Source organism: Alexandromys fortis, unplaced genomic scaffold (assembly GCF_014885135.2).
Source record: "Alexandromys fortis isolate MF-2015 unplaced genomic scaffold, M_Fortis_MF-2015_v1.1 scaffold_133, whole genome shotgun sequence".
Classification (NCBI taxonomy): Eukaryota; Metazoa; Chordata; class Mammalia; order Rodentia; family Cricetidae; genus Alexandromys; species Alexandromys fortis.
This window is the reverse complement of record NW_026068030.1, coordinates 2206619-2228658: the sequence shown is the minus strand read 5'-3', so window position 1 is coordinate 2228658 and position 22040 is coordinate 2206619. Positions and strand designations below refer to the sequence as shown.

The window sequence follows — 22040 nt, the reverse complement described above, 5'->3', positions numbered from 1 at the left end:
GCCTTTTTATAGGTGAATTGAGTCCATTGATATTAAGTGCTATTCATGAACAGTGGTTGCTAACTCTGGTTATTTTTCCTGGTAGTAGTGTTTGTGTGTTTCCCTTCTTTAAGTTGTACTAGTGGAGGGATATTAGATGCTTATGTTATTATGGGTGTTGTTGGCTTCTTTGGTTTGTGGTTTTCCTTCTAGTATTTTCTGTTCTAGCAATAACAACCAGACAGTATAAGGAGATCAAGGGGATTCTTTGGAAAGGAAAAAGTTAAACTTTCATTATTTGCAGATGATATGATAGTGCACATAAGCGAACCCAAAAACTCTACCAAAGAACTCCTACATCTGATAAACACCTTTAGTAACGTGTCAGGATACAAGATCAACTCCAAAAAATCAGTTGCCCTCCTATACACAAAAGATCAAAAAGCAGAGAGGGAAATCAGAGAAGCATCACCTTTCATGATAGCCACAAAGAGCATAAAATATCTTGTGGGAACTCTAACCAAGGAAGTGAAAGATCGATTTGACAAGAACTTTAAGTCTTTGAAGAAAGTGAAGAGAATAGCAGAAAATGGAAGGATCTCCCTTGCTTTTGGATTGAAAGGAACAATATAGTAAAAATGGCAATTTTACCAAAACTAATCTGTAGATTCAATGCAATCTGCATCAAAATCCCAACAAAATTCTTCACAGACCTTGAGAAAACAATAATAAACTTTATATGGAAAAACATAAAACCTAGGATAGCCAAAACAATCTTATACAATAAAAGTACTTCTGGAGGCATTACCATCCCTGACTTCAAACTCTATTATAGCTACAGTAATGAAAACAGCCTGGTATTGGCATAAAAACAGAGATGTTGACCAATGGAATTGAATAGAAGACCCAGATATTAACCCCACAAACCTATGAATACCTGATTTTCAAAAAAGGAGCTAAAATTATACAATGGAAGAAAGAAAGCATCTTTAACAAATAGTGCTGGAATAACTGGATTTCAACTTGTAGAAGAATGAAAATAGATCCATATCTATCCAGCGGGGCTGCGTCCCCAACACCCCGGCCACTTGGCTAGCTCATGCCCGAAATAACAACACACAACTGTATTCATTTAAGAACTGCTTGGCCCATGAACTCTAGCCCTTACAGGCTACAGGCTAATTCTCGCACCTGGACTAGCCCATTTCTAATGATGTGTGTAAGCACCCCAAGGTGCGCTTACTGGGAAGATTCTAGCCTCCGTCCATCATGGTGTCTCTGCTCCAGAGAGCAGAGCTATTCGGTCCCTCTGGAAGCAGAGCAGAGTCTGACCTCACTTCCTCTTCCGCCCAGATCCTATTCTGTTTATTCCTCCCACCAATGCTTTAACCTATCAGGGCCAAGCAGTTTCTTTATTGCTCAGCCAATGAAATCAACAGATTGATATATGACACTCCCACATCACTTCCCCCTTTTCTGTTTAAACAAAAAAAAAGGAAGGCTTTAACTTAACATCCAAAGCTCTAGAAATGACAGAGACATCTCGCTGACTGGACAGTCACCCAAAGTTCCTCTGTACCATTGGGGCATCCATCTTCAGCCTACAGTCCCATAGTTTCCAGCAGACATTTCCACAGAGCAGGAAATTTCAAAGACAGTCACTATCTGCTTGTCCTGAAGAATGTCTTGCAGACTCTTTCATGAATCAGGAACCCGGAAAGATCATCTCACCTTTAGGCAAGTTCAGCAGTCCTCTCTCTGCGGGTTCTCTGTGTCCAGTTTATGCAATAGTCCAGGCAAGAGCAGTTTCTTGCCCAAATGGCTATCAAACTCCATAAGGATCCTCTTCGATGCCCATCTTCCTCTTGAAGTAGATTGGTGATGCCAAGAGCAGAGTGTCTCATTGTCATGAAAAGTACTAAGTTATTAAAACATTTAATAGCATATTCTATAATCTTTGAAAAATATGAAGAATGCCTATCTAAAATATATCTATGCACATCTAGAAAACCTTAACTAACATGACTTCAAACTTGACTATTATTAATGATTATCCATTAACAACCTATATACATTACAAAATTAACCTTAAATTTAAATCACTAAAGCAAAATCCATATCAATGTAAATTATTCATACCTATATCATCTCCCCCTTTAAATGTAAAAGAATATTTATAAACAGTATTTGGGAATATGGGCGCAGTTTTTTCTCTCCAAACTGCTTCCTGCTGAATGGGGCGTCGTTAATTAGGTCATTCATGGTATAACCTGTGTGCTAGTTTCATCTCAGTTGGCAGTTGAGTGAAGCAATTTTCTGAAGGTATTCACAGCAACCGTTCAGGAGGGCATGGTCCATCATACCAAATCGGAATAGAAGAAATGAACATGGTCTCATCCTCTGTGAAAACAAAATAGGAAACTCCTTTCGAAAGCATCATGTCCTTAGATCCAAATTTCAAAGTCAAGGCATCAAAATCTCTAAGTTGGATTAGTTCAGCAGCATTTATAAACAAATATCTTTTGGCAGCTGTTGCTCCTTCCTCAGCATTCAAACAATTCAAAGAGAGCATAATAGTATACAGTATCAAGATTCTCTGTGTATTTTCCATCTTTGTACGCTTTATTTTAACCTCTATTTCGTTTATTTTTACTTTTATTGTATATTCTCTGTATCTTTGTCCTGGAATAACTCTGTAGACCAGTCTCTCCTTGAACTCTCAGAGATCTGCCTGTCTCTGCCTCCCAGGCATTGGGATTAAAGGTGTTTGCTACCATACCTTGAACTCACAGAGATCTGCCTGTCTCTGCCTCCCAGGCATTGGGATTAAAGGTGTTTGCTACCATACCTTGAACTCACAGAGATCTGTTTGTCTCTGCCTTCTAGGCACTGGGATTGAAGGCGTGTGCTACCACACCTTGGAGTCACAGAGGTCAACCTCCCTCTGCCTCCCAAGCGTTGGGATTAAAGGGGTGTACTACCACACTCAACTTCTCTTTTTCTTACTTTTTTTTTTACTTTAAGAATTTTAAGTTTTAGTCTGCATACATTTTTAACACTGTAAATCATTTAAACATTTTCTTTATCTTTGAATCTCTTTACTGTATATCTCTCTTTTTCTGACCACAAATGGATTAAAGACCACAATATCAATCTGACTATGTGGAACCTGATTGAATAGAAGAGAAAGTTGGAAGTAGTCTGCAACCAATTCTTACATATAACCCCAGTAGCACAGACAATAAGAGCAACAATGAATGAATGTGACCTCCCGAAACTGAGAAGCTTCTGTAATACAAAAGACACTGTCATTAAGACAAAAAGGCAACCAACTGAATGGGAGAAGATCTTTACCAATCCTGCATCAGACAAAGGTCTGATCTCCAAAATATATAAAGAACTCAAGAAACTAGACACTAAACCTCTAATTAACCCAATTAAAAAATAGGGTACTGAACTGAACAGAGAATTCTCAACAGAAGAAGTTCAAATGGCCAAAAGACACTTAAGGTCATTCTCAACCTCCTTAGTGATCAGGGAAATGCAAATCAAAACAACTTTGAGATACCATCTTACACTGGTCACAATGGCTACAATCAAAAACACCAATGATAGCCTATGCTGGAGAGGTTGTAGACTAAGCGGAACACTCATCCATTGTTGGTGGGAATGCAAACTTGTGCAACCACTTTGGAAATCAGTGTGGAGGTTTCTCAGGAAACTGGGAGTCAACCTACCTCAAGATCCAGCAATTCTGCTCTTGGGGATATACCCAATCATACTACAAAAGCAATTGTTCAACTATGTTCATAACAACACTATTTGTAATGACCAGAACCTGGAAACAACCTAGGTGCCCCTCAATAGAAGAATGGATAAAGAAGGTGTGGCACATATATATTTTAGATTTCTACTAAGCGGTAAAAAAACAACGATGTCTTGAACTTTGCACGGAAATTGATGGAAATACAAAACACTATCCTGAGTGAGGTAACCCAGACCCAAAAAGATGAATATGGTATGTACTCACTCATAAGCAGATTCTATCCATAAACAAAGGACATTGAGCCTATAGTTCGTGATCCTAGAGAAGCTAAATAAGAAGGTGAACCCAAAGAAAAGCATATATTTATCCTTCTGAATATTGGAAGTTGACAAGACCGTCGGGCAAAAGTTGGGAGCAGAGGGGTGAGGGTGGATTGGGGGGAAGGGGAGATGGGGAGAGAGAAGAGAGAAGGGGAGGACTGGGGAGAGCTTGGGGGAATGGGATAATTGAAATAGAGGAAGGGTGGATATGGGAGCAGGGAAGAAGTTATCCTAACCAAGGGAGCCATTTTAGGTTTGGCTAGAGTCTTGGCTCTAGAGGGGTTACCAGGTGGCCAAGGGGATTTCCCCAACTAGTTCCGTGGGCAGCAGAGGAGAGGGTGCCTGTACTGGCCTTATCCTATAGCCACACTGATGAATATCTTGCATATCACCATAGAACCTTCATCCGGCGATGGATGGAGATAGAGACAGAGACCCACACTGGAGCACTGGACTGAGTTCTCAACGTCCAAATGAGGAGCAGAAGGACAGAGAACATGAGCAAGAAAGTCAGGACCACGAGGGGTGCGTCTACCCACTGAGACAATAGGACTGAGCTAAGGGGAGCTCACCAAGGCCAGCTGGACTGGGACTGATGGAGCATGTGATCAAACTGGGCTCTCTGAATGTGGCTGACAATGAGGGCTGACTAAGAAGCCAAGGACAATGGCACTGGGTTTTGATCCTATTGCATGTACTGGCTTTTTGGAACCTAGTCTGTTTGGATGCACACCTTTCTACACCTTGATGGAGGGGGGAGGACCTTGGACTTCCTACAGGGCAGGAAACCCTGATTGCTCTTGGGACTGGAGAGGGAGGGGGAAAGGGAGTGGGGGGAATGGGAGGGAAATGGGAGGAGAGGAGGAGGTGGAAATTTTTAATAAATAAATAAATAAATTTTAAAAAAATGAAGGAAAGAATGTAGACTATTCCCACTTCTCATCTGGCACAGACTCTAATCCAGATTCTTTCCTGAGTAGAGCCAACTGGAAGCAAATGAGGGCTCCCTTTAATTTAATGGCTATTTATTTTAGGTGGTTTCTTGTTTAAACATCTATAAATTATATAGTATGACTTATTTGCCTTACAGTCCATGATAACTTAGAAGAACATACTTTATCTAATCTTTATATAAAATCTATTAATATTCCTCTTGAACTTTTAGGGTTTAATTTTAAGCTTTCAAGACAACCAATCTGATAGGTAGCTCTATAATGTATGGTTGCCCATTTCAGGCCATTGTGCAAATGAAACCATACTGTGTGGCCTTATGAGTGTTCAGATTTTGTTCATGAATGCATTTAGACTACTCATCTCTTCTCCTTTGGGGTGACATCAGAACCTGACTGATGTTTATGGAACCACTAGTGCCAGGTAGCACAGCTATACTACAACATACTCACCAACTTACCCAGTGGGTAGACTATTCAGAGGTACCTTGATTTGGTCAGTGCAAATAAATATGCAGCATTTCCATACAAACCTAATTGTGAATAAGAGCTATCACAATGACAAAAACAAGTAAAATATAAAGCTTGCTTTGTAGTTGTAAAACTACAAATATCATCTGTTTTCTTGAAAACATTAGCCCATGCTATTTTATTTGGGACACTGGGGAGAATGACTGCAAAGTAAAATTGGGAGAATGTACTTTTTAATGAAACAGTAACACAGTTACTTATGGTCTAGATATCAATGCAGGCTTATTTGTCAATTACATTTTGCAAAGCACACAATTGTCTTTCTTCTTTCTCTCTCTTTTGCTACTTATTCCCTTCACTCTAATGGCCTTAAGTTTCAAACCATTCCCCATTAATCTATATGCTAGAGTTTGGTTATAGCTTTAACGTTCACTTATTTTATATGCTCTTTCATTTTTGTAAATGAAAGAATTTTTAAAAATCTAGTTATAGGCTATGTTTAGAATTAAATTAACTCCCCAGGCTTGCGGTTTGCCTTCTGTCCCATTCTATAAAGATGGTTATGTTCAATAAAACATAGTATTAAAAGTTTGTATATATATATATATATAATAAATGGTAATTACATATGTTTGAAGTCTGAATAAGTTAAATAACCATTGTGTCAATTTATTAGTATTAAATTATCTCTTAGGTTCTAAAAGGCTACAAGTATTGTTAGACATTACAGTCAAAGTCAAAAATGTAATCTGAGGTTCCCTAAGACTATTAGCCTAGTGTATACTCAGACCATTTCTTTAACCTGCCTTTAGGAGAATAATGTAATACCCAACTTCACTTGCACTGGATTTCCCATGTAATCAACGTTTACAACCTAAGCTAAAGTTTAGCTCTAATCTTATGTACTCTTCCATGCTTCTGAACCAAGGGTATACATGTGCGTTATAATTACTTTCTAAAATCAGCAACTAAGACAAAAATGACCTTACAAAATGAACATGCACCATAAAATTGAACAGAACATGTGATTATTGCTTATAAAACAACAATGTTTGTATTACTATTTATTATCTGGGTCAGATGACGCCTGTGTAGTCAGTGAAACTTTGTTTGATTTCTGCAAAGTATCTCCTTTTCTTTTCCCATGTGATATTTTCTGTGTTGTTTAGCAAAAATAGCACAGGAATTATTTATGAGGAATGAAGAGAGAGTGAGGCCAAAGTAGAAAATTCAAATATGAGCTCTCTCTCATTAAATAACACCAAGAGAAAGGGTGATTTCTTTCTTTAATATGACACCAATGCATTATTGTTGACTATGAGTTTATCATTAATGCATTCAAATTGGCCACAATTTGCACAATTCAAAGATAACATAAAATAAAGAGCAAACATGTACCTTTTTTCACCTGTCACCTACACACTTGCCATATTAAGCAAATCCAAACAATTTCAGCTCTATATAGAGTTTCAGAATTTTTTAAGGTATTATGAAACTTCTTATGTGAATGACTTTAGGTTTATACTTTGTTATGCCACATCAATTACCAACATTGAGAAATCAGTCTCAAGGTCTCAAGAAACATTTTATTTGTAGAAATTACACAGTTGCTATTAAAAAACTCCTCATCCTCCAACCCAACTTTTGTCACTAATATCTTTTTTTTTTTTTTGCTCTATGAATTTGTCATTTCCAGCTACCTTTTCTAAAAACATCACTGAAACAACTTGTGACTAGCTTTGCTTATTTAGAACACTAACTTCACAGGCTATTCTACTTTTCGTGTTAAATCTGATGTATTATTTTACTTATCCAGCCACATGTTTCTATACATATTTGGATCGCTTGTTCTTCTTGGCTAGTGTATAGAATGGTTAAGTTAAGGTCATGTAGTAGAATTTCAATTGTGTTTGAAAAATAAAGACTTTCTGAGGATTTGAGACTAAGACTTACAAACTAGGTTATGGTAACACACACCTTTAATCCCAGTAGTCACACTGGTTGCCATAGAAATTGGGAGGTGTGTGCCTTTAATCCCCATGGTGCACACCATTAATCCCAGTGTAGAGAAAAATATAAGATGGGGGGACAGCTCTCAGAAATAGTCTCATTCTGAGATTTCAAAAGGCAAGATCACCATTTTACGTCTAAGGTCGAATTAAGAGTCAGTGGCTGGCTATTTTGATTTTTGGAACTTCAGGTTGTAATTTGACCCATAGTTTTTTTTATCGTGCTCCAAGATCATTTAGATGTAATAAAATTGTTATTTTTTAACATTTTAACCAGCTGACACATTTTTAATGAGTATATATTTTTACTTTTACTGTAAAGTCTGTGTGTTTGATGCTAGTTTGTTATGGGATTCATGTGATTTTTCTGTTAGTTTTATAACGAATTAAAGCTTGATATAGTATTAGAACACACACACACACACTCACACACACACACAAATGATCACTATATTACTAGTACCAAGAAGTGATTTTTAAAATATATGATTTTTAATATATGAAGAAGTTGACTTCATTCTAAAAGTTTATTCTTGCATATCATGTTATTGTCTCTGAAAATTCCATGAAAAATTTATAGTAATACCAACATAATACAAAACAAAATTTAATCTGAAATTGACTGCAGGGCATTTTTTTTTTTTGTTATAAAATAAGAATTCGATGGTGTCCTCCAGATGGGGAAGGGAAAGAAAACACATTTCCTAGGAAATTATTGTATTCAAACCTGCAGCTAGACTGACTCCCACAAAACTCCAAGAAAGGTTAGGAGACCAAAGATGCTTGCAGGGAATATTTAACAGCCTAATAGAATGCCATGTTATTTATATACTAAATGAAAGCAATTTGGAGTTGATTGAAAGTGTAAGTCACAAACTATCCCACACCAGTTTGGAATTATGATTAATAGAATGGTTATTTATTTAAGGGGAAAAAAACTTACAGATCACCATCCCAGACAGGAAGCAGAGCCAGAAGCAAGAGAGCCAGTGGAGGGCAGTGGCCACTTTTTTAAAGAGAGAAAGACCACACCCCAATGAGCTGGTATCTCAGCAGCTATTGGTTGAAGGACCAGAAGGAGCTCCCACAACACCTCCCCTTTTTGTTTAAGTAAGAGAGTTCTAAACCTACTATGAAATTATATACATTAAGTACAAATATTCTATTCTAACTAGCTTAAGTCTTGTATAATAAATAACTTGGCCAAGTCATGAGAGAAAAGTAACAATATTTATATAGTCTTCAACCCCATCGAAGATCTGAGAAGGGAAATAATGTTACCTGAGTAATTAGGAAGTGCAATTAAACAACTTCCAAAACATGCAACAAATCACAGAGACAACTAGCTACCTGGGCTATCACCCAAAGTCACGTTTGCAGTGTTGAAGCAACCAACTTTGGCTAAGGCCTAACATAACTGACATACCATTTTCAAAGGCAAGAAACTTTTCAAAACTATCTTACCCTGTCTTAGCAATATATGACAGTCCTGTTTTATCCATTTATGGATACTCTGTATCTCTGTCAGTGGTTGAGTTATGGGCATTTCTTTGCCCAAAGGCCAGTTCTGCCAAGAAGAAAGGCTCCAGGTGGAGTGTCTTTGGTGCTCAACATTCTTTTGGGAATAGATCGGTGTTGCCTGGAGTGATTCAGCTATTAGCTGAAGGAGCAGAAGGAGCTCCCGCATCAGTTGATCTTCAGAGACTCCTGCTTACCTACTTGCTGTATAGAGTCTTTCGTTATCTGTTTAAAAACTGTAGATAAGGGTTGTATTCTGGGAATACAGTTATATATCCAAACAAGCTATTGGATTCAGCTTCCAGGAATCACTAAGAAAAAGCAACAATGTGCTACCTGATTTCTCGTGCTTCCCCACTCTCTGATATCATAGAAAATTGACTTGGGGAATTAGGACTGATGTAGCATCTCATTGAAATGTGTCAGTTCTGTGTTTGGAAATGCTCTCCAAAGACTGTTGAGCAGATAAGCAGAAGCACAGACATCAAAAGAGCTTACGCTCCTTAGAATCCACATAGCCACTCCCACAACCTCGGTGGAACTCTGACAGCTTGCTCCAATACTGAGGGGACTTAAGAGCTTACAAAAAATACTGAGGGGACTATTAGCTTGCTAAATTACTAAGGGAACCAAGAGCATGATATAACTCTGAAGGGATCAAAAGAGAGGACCAAAGGAGTAAACCAGGAGAGAAGACAAAAAGAGCAGTTTAGGGAGACCTCAGAGGCTTCCTGAGAACAGACATATTGACAGTAAAAGGCATACCAATAACAATTCCCAAACACTCAATCAGCCACTGCAAGGGTTGGAACAAGATGCAAAGACCCTGCTGACCTCATTTGAAGGAAGACGTATGTAGGCACCAATGCAAGAATTCATCCAATAACCTAAAATGTAACATGGTAACACCAGAACTCAGTGCTCATACAACAGGAAGATTTGGTCATCCCAGAAGAAGCAGAAAAAATGACTTTAAATATAACTTTATGAAAATGATAGAGACCTTTAAAGAGGAAATGAAAAATTCCTTAAAGAAATGGAGTAAAAGACAAACAAAAAAATGGAAGAAATTAATAAATCCCTCAAAGAAACCCCCAAAACAAGAAAAAAAAAACAGTGAAACAGGTGAAGTAAACAGTTCAAGACTTGAAGACTGAAATAGAGGTAATAAACAAGATACAAACTGAGAGAGTACTGGATATGGAAAATCTAGGTAAATAAACAGGAACTCCAGAGACAAGTATAACCAACAGAATACAAGAGACAGAAGAAAGAATCTCAGGTGTTGAGGATACTATACAGGAAATAGACTCATTGGTCAAAGAATATTGCATCCAACAAATTCTTAACATCAAACATCCAGGAAATCTGCGACACCATGGAAAGATCAAATTTAAGAATAATAGGTATAGAAGAAGGAGAACTCCAACTTAAAGGCACAGAAAATGCATTCAACAAAATTATAGAATACTTTCCTAAACTAAAGAAGAATATCCGTATGAAGATACAAGAAGCTTACAGAACACCAAAGAGACAAGATCAAAAGAAAAATTCCCTCCACATATAATAATCAAAATGTAAAATAATGATAAGAGCTGCAAAGGAAAAAGATCCAAAAACATTTAAAGGTAGACCTATCAGAATTACACCCAATTTCTCAATGGAAATCAGGAAAGACAGAAGGTCCTGGGAAGATGTGATGCAGACACTAAGAGACCGTGGATGCAAGCCCAGACTAGAATACCCAGCAAAGTTTTCAGTCACCATTGATGGAGAAAACAAGATATTCCATGACAAAAACAGGTTTAAATAATACATATCCACAAACCCAGTTCTACAGAAAATACCCCAACTCCAGGAAGCTAACTGCACCCACAAAAACACAGGCAACAGATAACACCCCACCAGCAAAACCCAAATAAGGGAAACACATAAACACTACTACTGAAAAATAATAGGAATTAAAAACCATTGGTCATTAATATCTCTTAATATCAGTAGACTCAATTCACCTATAAAAAGACACTAGCTAAGAGAATGGATACCAAAACAGGATCTAGCATTCTGCTGTATACAAGAAACACACCTGTAGGGAGAAGTTTCTGTCCTGCCTGGTTCCATAGTCATTTTGTCCCAAAGAAATACACAGAGGTCTATATTAATCATAAACTGATTTGCCTACTAGCTCAGGCTTCTTATTAACTCTTAAAACTTACATTAACTTATTATCCTTATCTGTGTTAGCCAAATGGCTTGGTACCTTTCATCAGTGAGGCATTCTTATTTTGCTTCCTCTCTGTCTGGGTGAGAACTGCAGACTGAATCATTTCTCTTCCCAGACTTCTCCTGTTCTCATTGCCCCATCTATACATCCTGTCTGGTTGTCCTGCCTATACTTCCTACTTGGCTATTGGCCAATCAGGATTTTATTAAAATACAATTGATGGAGTACAATTGTTCCAAAACACACACCTCAACCTCAAAGATGGACAATACCTCTGAGTAAAGGGTTGGGAAAAGGTTATCCAATCAAATGGATTCTAGGAAATAAGTGAATGTAGCTATCCTAATATCTAACAAAATAAATTTCAAACTAAAATCAATTAGAGAAGGACACTTTATACTCATAACAGGAACATTCATCAAGATTTAGTCTCAATCCTGAACATCTATACCCCTAATACAAGAGCATCCAAATATGTAAAAGAAACACTGATATAACTTAAATAGCAAATAAAACACCACACACTAATAGTAGGAGACTTCAACACTCCACTCTCACCAATGGACAGGTCAACCAGACAGAAACTTAACAGAGAAATAAATGAACTAACAGATGTCATGACTCAAATGGACTTAAACAACATCTATAGAATATTCCACCCAAACACAAAAGAATATATTTTCTTCTCGACACCTCATGGGACCTTCTCTTAAATTGATCACATACTCAGTAACAAAGCAAACCTCCACAGATACAAAAAAAAATGGAGTAACCCTCTGTGTCTTATCAAATCACCATGGTTTTAAGTTATTTTCGGCAACAACACAAATTACAGAAAGCCTACAAACTCATTGAAATGGAACAGAGCTTAATTGAACCTAGATCAAGGAAGAAATAAAGAAGGAAATTATAGAACTTCTACAGCTGATAAATGTCTTCAGTGATGTGGCAAGATAAAAGATCAACTCAAAAAATTCAGTAGCTCACCTATATACAAATGATAAAGAAACTGAGAGGGAAATCAGAGAAAAATCACCTTTCACAATAGCTACAAACAACATAAAATATATTGGGGTAAGACTAGCCAAAGAAGTAAACGACCTATTCGGCAAAAACTTAAGTCTTTAAAGAAAGAAATAGAAGAATATACGAAAAAAAATGAAAAGATCTCCCATGCTCTTGGATAAATAGGATCAAAACAACAAAATGGTAACCCTACCAAAAGCAATCTATGGATTCAGCGCAGTCCCCATAAAAATCCTAACACAATTTTTCACAGACCTTGAAAAAACAATAATTAACTTTATATGGAAAAACAAAAACCCTAGGGTAGCCAAAATAATCCTGTACAATAAAAGAACTTATGGAGGCATCACCATCCCTGACATCAAACTCTATGTCAGAGCTACAGTAATGAAAACAGCTTGGTGCTGGCATAAAAACAGAGAGGTTGACCAATAGAATCAAACTGAAGGCCCAGATATTAATCCACACACTTATGAACACCTGATTTTTGATAAAGAAGCTAAAATTATACAATAGAAAAAAAGAAAGTATCTTCAACAAATGGTGCTAGCCTAACTGGGTGTCAACATGTAGAAGAATAAAAATAGATCCATATCTATCCCCATGTACAAAACTCAAGTCCAAATGGATAAAAGATCTCAATATAAATATGATCATCTTGAACCTGATAGAAGAGAAAGTGGGAAGCATTCTTCAATGCATGGGCTGAGGAGATCTTTTCTTAAATATAACCCCAATAGCACAGACACTGAGAGCAACAATTAATAAATGGGACCTCCTGAAATTGAGAGGCTTCTGTAAAGCAAAGGACACAGTCAATAAGACAAAAAGGCAGCCTACTGAATGAGGAAAAATTCTCACTAACGTTACATCAGACAAAAGACTAATCTCTAAAATATATAAAGAACTCAAAAAAACAGACATCAAAATTTTAAATAACCCAGTTAAAAATGGGGTACAGAATAAACAGAGAATTCTCAACAGAAGAATCTCAAATGGCCAAAAGATACTTAAAGAAATGTTTAGCATCCTTAGCCATCAGGGAAATGCAAATCAAAACAACTCTAAGATACTATCGTTTACCTGTCAGAATGGCGAAGATCAAAAACACCAATGATAGCTTATGCTGGAGAGGATGCGAAGGAAGGGTAAAACTTCTCCGTTGCTGGTGGGAATGCAAACTTGTACAACCACTTTGGAAATCAGTATGGCAGTTTCTCAGAAAATTGGTTTTCACCCTGCCTCATGAACCAGCAATACTGCTCTTGGGAATATACCCAAAAGATGTTCAATCATATTACAAAGGCATTAGTTCAACTATGCTCATAGCAGCACTATTTGTAATATCCAGAACCTGGAAACAACCTAGATGCCCCTCAACCTAAGAATGGATGAAAAATATATGGCACATTTACACATTAGAATACTACTTAGCAGTAAAAACAGCATCTTGAATTTTGCATGCAAATAAATGAAATTAGAAAACACTATCTTGAATGAGGTAACCCAGAGCCATAAAGAGGAATATGGTATGTATTCACTTATAATTGGATACTAGGTATAAACAAAGAATATTGAGCCTATAATTATTGGTTTTTAGAGAAGCTAAATAATAAGGTGAACCCTTAGAAAAACATATATAGATCCACCTTGGAAAGTGGAAACAGACAAGAAAGCCTGACAAAATTGGGAGCATAGGAGTGGGGGAAGAAGGGAGGGTGTAACTGGAAGAGGAAGGACAAGGGGAGGGGGTGAAGAGAGCTTGAGGGAATAGGATAATCGAGGAGAAAAGACAGTTATGAGGGTGAAGAAAGAGATTCTAATCCATTATAGGATTAGTAAGAACTGGCCCTATAGAAATTCCCAGGGATCCAAAAGGATGACCCTGCCTAAGAACCTAAGCAACAGAGGAGGGGGACATTCTTGACTTCCCCTGTTACTACAGGGCAATATAACCATAGAACCTCTATCCAGCAACTGATGGAAATAGAGGCAGAGACGTGCATAGGAGCACTGGACTGAGCTCCCAAGGTCCAGTTGAAGAGTGGGAGGAGTGAGAATATGAGCAAAGAGGCCAAGACCATAATGGGTTCACCCACTGAAACAGTTTACCTGAGCTAATGGGAGCTGAACTGGGAAGGAACAAGCATAGGACCAAACTAGTCCCTCCAAATGTGTTTGACAGTTGCATGGCTAGAGCAGACTGAGGGGCCACTGGCAGTGGCACCAGGATTTATCCCTACAACATGTACTGGCTTTGGCGTATTTTTTTCTCTTTGGATGATACCTTACTCAGCCTATATATATAGTAGGGAGGGCCTTGGAACTTCACCAAAGCAGGGTGCCTTACCCTCACGTAGGACTGGATATGGGTGAGGTTGAAAGGTATGTGGAGGGAATTGCAGGAAGGGAGGCAGTGGGAACTTGGATTTGTATATATAATGAAAAAAAGAGAGTTTCTTTTCTTTAAATAAAAAGTACAAAGAATCCACATCAGTCTTTCTAAATATATATAAACTATATTTAGAGCATTTTTTTTCTGAACAGGAGAGAGAACTTAGTATTACCAGCTTCCTGAAGACACTGCTATTTTATTTTGTTGTGACTTTCTATAATTTTCTGTAGATCTGTATCATTGGAACTGAAATAAATTTTGGGGAATAAAAAATATCTACTTTGCAATCAGTGTTACTACGGAGTGTCTGACATTCTAGAAAAGAAATTTAATTCACTTCCATCGTAAGGCAAGATTCTTTGACTTCATATCTTTCTAGTTTCATTAAATATTTACCTCATTTGAGGGAGAGTATTTGTTCACTTTTACATTATGTGAGAATTTTGTCCTTCACTCCTGTATTATTTTGTACACATTTACCATTTTCTCATAAATAATGACTCTTACTTGGTATAAGTCATTAAACAACTGTATGAAATCAAGTGAGCATCCTTCTGCTTTGCTGGGATTGTTACACATACATTCCATTTGTAAATCTTCCTGCTTAAATTCAGTGTTTGTTTACTTGAAGTGTTTTCCATTATCCATTTTCTGTCTCCATGGGCCTTCTGTCACTGAGGTGACTTTTGTGCAGACAGTGAAGTGTTAAAACTCATTTCAGGCAGGCACTGGGAAGAAACTTCATTGTCAACTGCCGAGGCTAAAAACATGCGATTGCTTTCTGGTCTTCAGAACTCAAGGGAAATACTAACACCATGGAGCACTCTGTAACTCAAGCACTAGGGTGGCCTGGAGATAGTGGGTTCTGGAGCTCTTTGGCCACTGAGCCTAACTCAGGCTCACTGAGACCCTGTGAAAGAAAATAAACATGGAGGGGTGGTGTGGGACAATTGTATTCTGTCAATTATATTTTAAATAAATACTGATTGGCCAGTAGCCCGGCAAGAAGTATAGGTGGGAAAACCAGACAGGAAGCAGAGGTGGGTCAATGAGACTAGGAGTACTCTGGGAAGAAGGAAGCTCTTTCAGCAGTTTTGAGCCTGCCACAGAAGAAGCAAGATGTGAATGCCTCACTGAAATAGGTACCGAGCCATGTGGATAACACATACTAGAATAATCAGCTAATATAAGTTATAAGAATTAATAAGAAGCCTGAGCTAATGGGCCAATCAGTTTATAGTTAATGTAAACTCTATTTGATTTCTTTGGGACTTAATGACTGTGGAAACAAGGCAGGACAGAAAACCTCAGTCAACAGAGGAGGAGTGAATGAGGAAAGATCTGACATAAAACTCTGATCTCCATGTGTAACAAATGCATCACATATGGCATGCACTCACACACATACACACACACACATACACACACACTTTAAAGTAATGATTCTGCCAGTCTGCATTTTCTTTTTAATTTTCAACTTTTATTTTCTTAAATTTTCATATTGAGCTATTTCCACCTGGAGCTATTTTCCCCCATACTTCCTAGCCTTGCACTTTTAGCCTCTCTCCTGTCAGTCACCTACATTCCCAGACTTTTTTCTCCCTCTTTCACATCATGTATGCATAAGTGATTCTATGTATTCAATTTAAACATCTAAAAGGAACAGATGGAAGAAAACATGATATTTGCCTTTCTGAGACTAATTATCTTAATCTGATTTTCTCTCTTTTAGTTCGCTGTAGCAAGATATCTTTATTCTACTTTAAGGTTTGAAAATTCCATAAACACACACACCAAGCATGCATTCACAGACATGTATGTACACACATGAACACACACACACATGCACAATCAACTAGTTTTGTTATAAAATAGCTAGTTTTTACCCATAGTTTTGCTATTGTGAAAAATGTTTCTGTAAACGTTGATGGGTGATTATTTCAGTCCCTTGTATATGTGGGAGCTATAGCTAGATCTTATGATACACGTAGTTTTAGTTTTCCTAGGATCTTCAGTACTTGTTTTTGATATATAGATTTATAATACAAAAATCGTTTTTTTTTTTTTTGTAGACACACTTCTTTAGTATACCTCACCTTTGAAACAAGTGCCATTTTAAGTCATCATCTTATCAACATGTGTGTGCACACATGGATTCTGTAGTGAACTCATTTCCTCAGGTTTTTACAAGTACCCCTGGGCCATCTTGCTGGTTCCAAGGGACACTAAATAAATCTTAACATATTAAGGAAATCATCTAATATCTTGTTTATGCTCACAATTAGTCAAAAATACTAAAGCTGATTTGTTGTAGCCTCAAGCTACATGCTTTGCATTGAGCTTGCTTTTTATCATTAATATTACTTTAAATAAAATGCAAGATCTTTCATAAGAGGATAAAAACAATCTAGAATTTATGAAAAAGAATGTGAAAATGCTGATTGCATGTCTGTAAAATTATTATTCAATGTTGAATAGTCTTCTCTAAAAATTATGGCTCTGATAATACATGTGTGTGTTAACCTGTAATATAAAAACATTTAATGCATGCCCTGGAAAAGGACTATTCTGCCATGAACTCCAGCCTACAAAATACAGAGTAACAAAGGATGCTCCAATAATCCATATACCTCAAAGGAAATATAAAAATGAAAAGTTTCTTTATTTTGTACAATATGTGAATAATAATGATAGCAACAATGTAGATTTATTAAAGTCAGCAATGCAGTAGGGGTACTTCATACTATATTCAAATATACTTTGAACACAGTTTGTTTAAAAAAACTATCATGCTTCAACAGGAATACCAAGATATGACAGATGAGACCCTCTGGTGGAAAAATCTAACCATATTAAATTTTATAAAAGTCCCAAGCCAAAGGATTTATGTGTTTCATAATGTTGAAATAATTTGTATGTACACTCTCACACTAAATATTATAGAAGTGTTTTCATGCAATATCATTAGGGAATGGCCTTTGAGAGGTAATTATGGACTTTAAAAGGGACTTGCCTGTTTTTTTTTATGTATAAGGTATCCTAGACTTTATTTATATACAGAATTAAGTCAGCAAGAATTAATTCAACTACCTCACTTTGCTGAAGCTATACAGTTGAGTTTCTTATACATAAAGAAGTCCATCGTGGTTTCTTTTTAATTTTTGTAATAGAAACATGAATTGCTTTTTTTAAAGGAATAAACTCCTGCAATGATCTGAGGTGACAAACCACAGTAATGAAACATTAAAATTTAGAACAAAAATGAAGCCAGAAAATTGATTCATTAAAGTCCTTACAACTTCCATCAAATTATAAAATGAGGGGGAAAATTACTGTATATAGGTCAGCAATTTAAACATGATTTAACAAAAAAAGCAAATGAAATCCAGTAAAATCCTGTACATTATTTCTTAAAATAAAACCACATTCATCAAATACAACTTAATGGAAGGTTTGAGACAAAACATTTGTGTCAAGAGGTAAAGACAAGTGATAAACTCATGTAGTTCCTAGAATAATTCTACTTCTAATTTCAGTATACATTTATGAATGTTAGGGCTGGAATTTCTAAAAAAAAAAAATCTTTACGAAGCTTGAGCAAAGATCACTACTTTAGCCAGTGCAGGTATAAAATTAATCTATCAGTAATTTTTGTTTTAAGAAAGTTAAATATCTCCACTGATGAAGTTCCAAAGCTCACAGTGCTCTTTCATGTTCTCGACTTCTTCCTAGAACTTTCAGAGACATCAGCAAATTTATCACTTGTTAGTTATCAAGTTCATGACTTCCTTGTTCTTATTTCCTAAGACAAACTTAAAACTGAAGAGCTAATTGATGCCTGCAACTTTTCCTCTTACAAAATTAAGAAAATAATACATGTTGTCTGGTGTAGGCTGAACTATAAAGAATCAGATGAGACTGTATACAGGGGGATTATCTTTATCATTGCTATTTTTACATAAAATATTTTAAAATACTTTTGAGTCACTCCATATGTATTATTATTTTTCTGTTATTAGAATTAAGGGAACAGTAATACATTTATTTATATGTCATTTTAAAATAACCATGTCCTGATATAAGATGATGAGATGTAGTTATTTTCATACTTTTTATAATATTTCATTTTATAATATTTATATATGTGATAATTTGTGTGTTTATATTTGTATATGACACATACAGGGGTGCCCCAGGAGTCCAGAGAAAGGCATTAGATTCCCTGTTCCTGTTTTAATTAACCAGATGTGGGTGTTAGAAACTCAGGTTCTCTGTAAGATCAACTAGTACTCTTACCTGGAGGCCATCCTTCCAACCAGTAGGTTGTCTAATGATGGTGCCACTGACGTTGATTTTGACATTCATCCTTCTGTTAGCAAATGAAATCGATTATTTTATTATCCATCACTTTTCTTATGATATCATAATACTGCTCTTCATGATGATTAGAGAAGTCCTGGTTCATAGGATTTTTCCCTACCTGTCAGTACTTAAATGATATCACTGCATTGTCTTTAAACACAGTTTATAAATAAAGATAACAGCAATCTTGAACAAGAACACTGAATAAAGATTTAATATATAAAAGGAACAGGATTGTGCCTGCAAACCATGACAATTGTAAGGCCAAAAAAAAAAAATAGCCTCTCTAGATGACAGCACAAAGACATACATAAACTAACAACCAAACTTGGATAATTTAACAAATGGTTGACAACAAGACCTCTTTCCTGAAAACATTGAAACACAGATAACAGAATGAAAAACAAATGTGTGAAATGCACCAGGTTTTTGGAATTGAAACCTCAGCATTTGTAAGGCGTCTTTGTCCTCTAAAACAATAAGGATAACATAAACCAGGTTTGTCAGGAAGGCATAAAGTAAGTTACTCCACATAATTTTTGACATCAAGATGTACTGGAAACGACAGTGGTTTCCATAACACAGCACTTATGATAATAAAAAAAAAACATAAATTCATACATTGAATGTCATCCTGAAAAAGGCCCATGCATATGTGATCAACTGATATTCTACAAGCTGCAAAGATAAGTTAATAATGAAAAATGAATATTATCAATACATGTAACTAACCAACTGAATATCTGTAAATTAGACCTTAGACCTTCACATTTCCATTTGTACAGAAACTAACTCAAAATGAATTTTAAAAATCTTAGTATTCAACTAAAATTATATTTCTGAATAAAAATACAGAAAACTTTTTAAAAATTATGTTCATTTCTTTATGTATTTTATTCTGAGTACTCTATCTGCATATACAATCGTATGCCAGTAGAGGGCCTTATTCCATTATAGGAGGTTATGAGACAACATGTTTGTGCAGGGCATTGAACTCAGAACCTACAACTACTGAACCATCCATCTCTCCAGCCTCAAGAAAAAAAAATCATGTAAGCTAATATTTCATAGGTAAGATAAAAATCATGATTTATTATAATAAGTTGGATATCACACAAAGTAAATTTCTGTTTAAAATATTTTTTAAATTTTATATATTTATTAAAGATTTCTGACTCTTTCCCGCCACCGCCTCCCATTTCCCTCCCCCTCCCCCAATCAAGTCCCCCTCACTCATTAGCCCAAAGAGCAATCAAGTTTCCCTGCCCTGTGAAAAACAATGACCTATGAACTGAAAGAAAATACATGCGGGATACTCAGCTGGTAAAGCACATACATTCAGACAGATGAAAAATCTGAGGATATTGTAGGAAACAAACTAAGACTATAATAGTAAATGGGTAATGGCTTTAAAGTGATTTTAATAAAATAATAAAAAGTAGCAAATATACTTGTGAAAAGTTAAGAGCATCACTAAAAAAAAAAAAAAAACCAAAATACCATCTAAAAGAGGATAGCTGTATGTAAAAGGCAAGCAAACCCCTGTTTGACTTCTCAACTGAAGTCATTCAGCAGTTTTACATTTCTCTCTGGAATTTATGGGTTGACTAATCATCCACACCCTTGCCAAGACATAGGAACTAGACACTTGAATTCACAAAATAAACTCCATGTAGAGGCCTAGAATAGCTTGGGGAAGACAAATTCATAAAATAAACAAGGGTGCCTCAGCTAGTAGGATGCTAAGCCTCTATAACAGTCATTCAAGGAGCCACGACACAATAGTCTTAGCAAGTCAAATTCAACACATAAAATGTATGTCAAAGTCACCATGCTAAGTGGAAGCAGGTTGACCAAAGACTTGACATTTATGTAGCTTCCTGAAAAACAAAACTTCTGGGATGGTGTCAGACTGCCCATAAGGAACTAACCCAGTAGTAGACAGGATCATTTTACGAATACTTGTGGCATTTCTGCATCTCCTTTGAGTGGTGTCACACAGCATCACTTGCTCATCAAAACTTACCAAATTGCACATTATAAGAGTTACTGTGATTGCAGGTGTTTTTTTTCAACAAATCTTATTTAGTAATTAGAAGAAATAATAGCAATTGCCATAGGTCATCAAATGAAATAGATATTCACACACACACACACACACATGCATAGCTATTATGTTCTTGGATGGGAATATATAGGATAAGTTTATAATCACATAAATAAATAAGGATAAGAAAGCAGTCATTTATAAATTCACTTACGCCAAATGTATTTCACTTAAAATTCTTTTTTTTATTGAGAATAGGAAAAAAAAGTTTCCGCCTCCTCCCAGCCTCCCATTTCTCTCCCCCTCCTCCCACCCTTCTCCCCCTCCCCCCACTCTTCTTCCCCTCCCTCTCTGTTTCTCAGGGTCTCACGTGCCCAAGTCCCAGGTTGACCTTGAAACTGTTACGTAGTCTTGAGCTGTATTCTTCTTTCTTCCACTTCCAGTGTGTGTGCACCATACCTGGTTTGTGTGTTGCTGGGATCAAACCCAGGGCTTCATGCCTGCTAGGGAAGCCCTCGGCCAGCTGGGACCCAGCCCTGCCTCCATCTCTTGAACTTCTGACTGGTTTCATTTGATGTGTTTTTAAACGCAGTATTTCCCCCTTTTCTCTGTTATCTCACATGGGGGAGAATTTACGTGCTCAGTCGCTGGGGGTGGAGGAGGCTCTCTGTCTCCACGGTCTGCATCCACCCTCTCCATCACATTCAATGTGGTGGACTCAGAACAACCGAGACCCCAGGGGAGCCTGCCTTACTTTGCAGTATTCTCAGCGCAAGTGTCTCATCCTCAGTGAAAGTTCTCTAACCTCTCTTCAGATAACAATGTCTTTCAGATAGAAATTGTTCTCTTTCTCACTGGCACTGCTGCTGGATACCATTCCTTCTTCAGCCAGAAGACCCATGACAGTAGCGTGTTTACATTGTGTCCCTTATCGTCAGCTCCTCCCCAAAGATTCTAGTTCACATCTACAGGG

General features: G+C 36.7%; 1 long non-coding RNA gene across 1 annotated transcript in view; it reads right to left on the bottom strand.

Annotated features, from left to right (window-relative positions):
• Positions 1–1202: 1202 nt before the first annotated feature.
• LOC126515084 (uncharacterized) overlaps positions 1203–22040 on the bottom strand; it is a 311618-nt gene continuing 290780 nt past the window's right edge. The window contains exon 3 of the long non-coding RNA XR_007595746.1: positions 1203–2118. This is a non-coding gene — a long non-coding RNA (uncharacterized lncRNA). The remainder of the gene's footprint in view (positions 2119–22040) is intronic.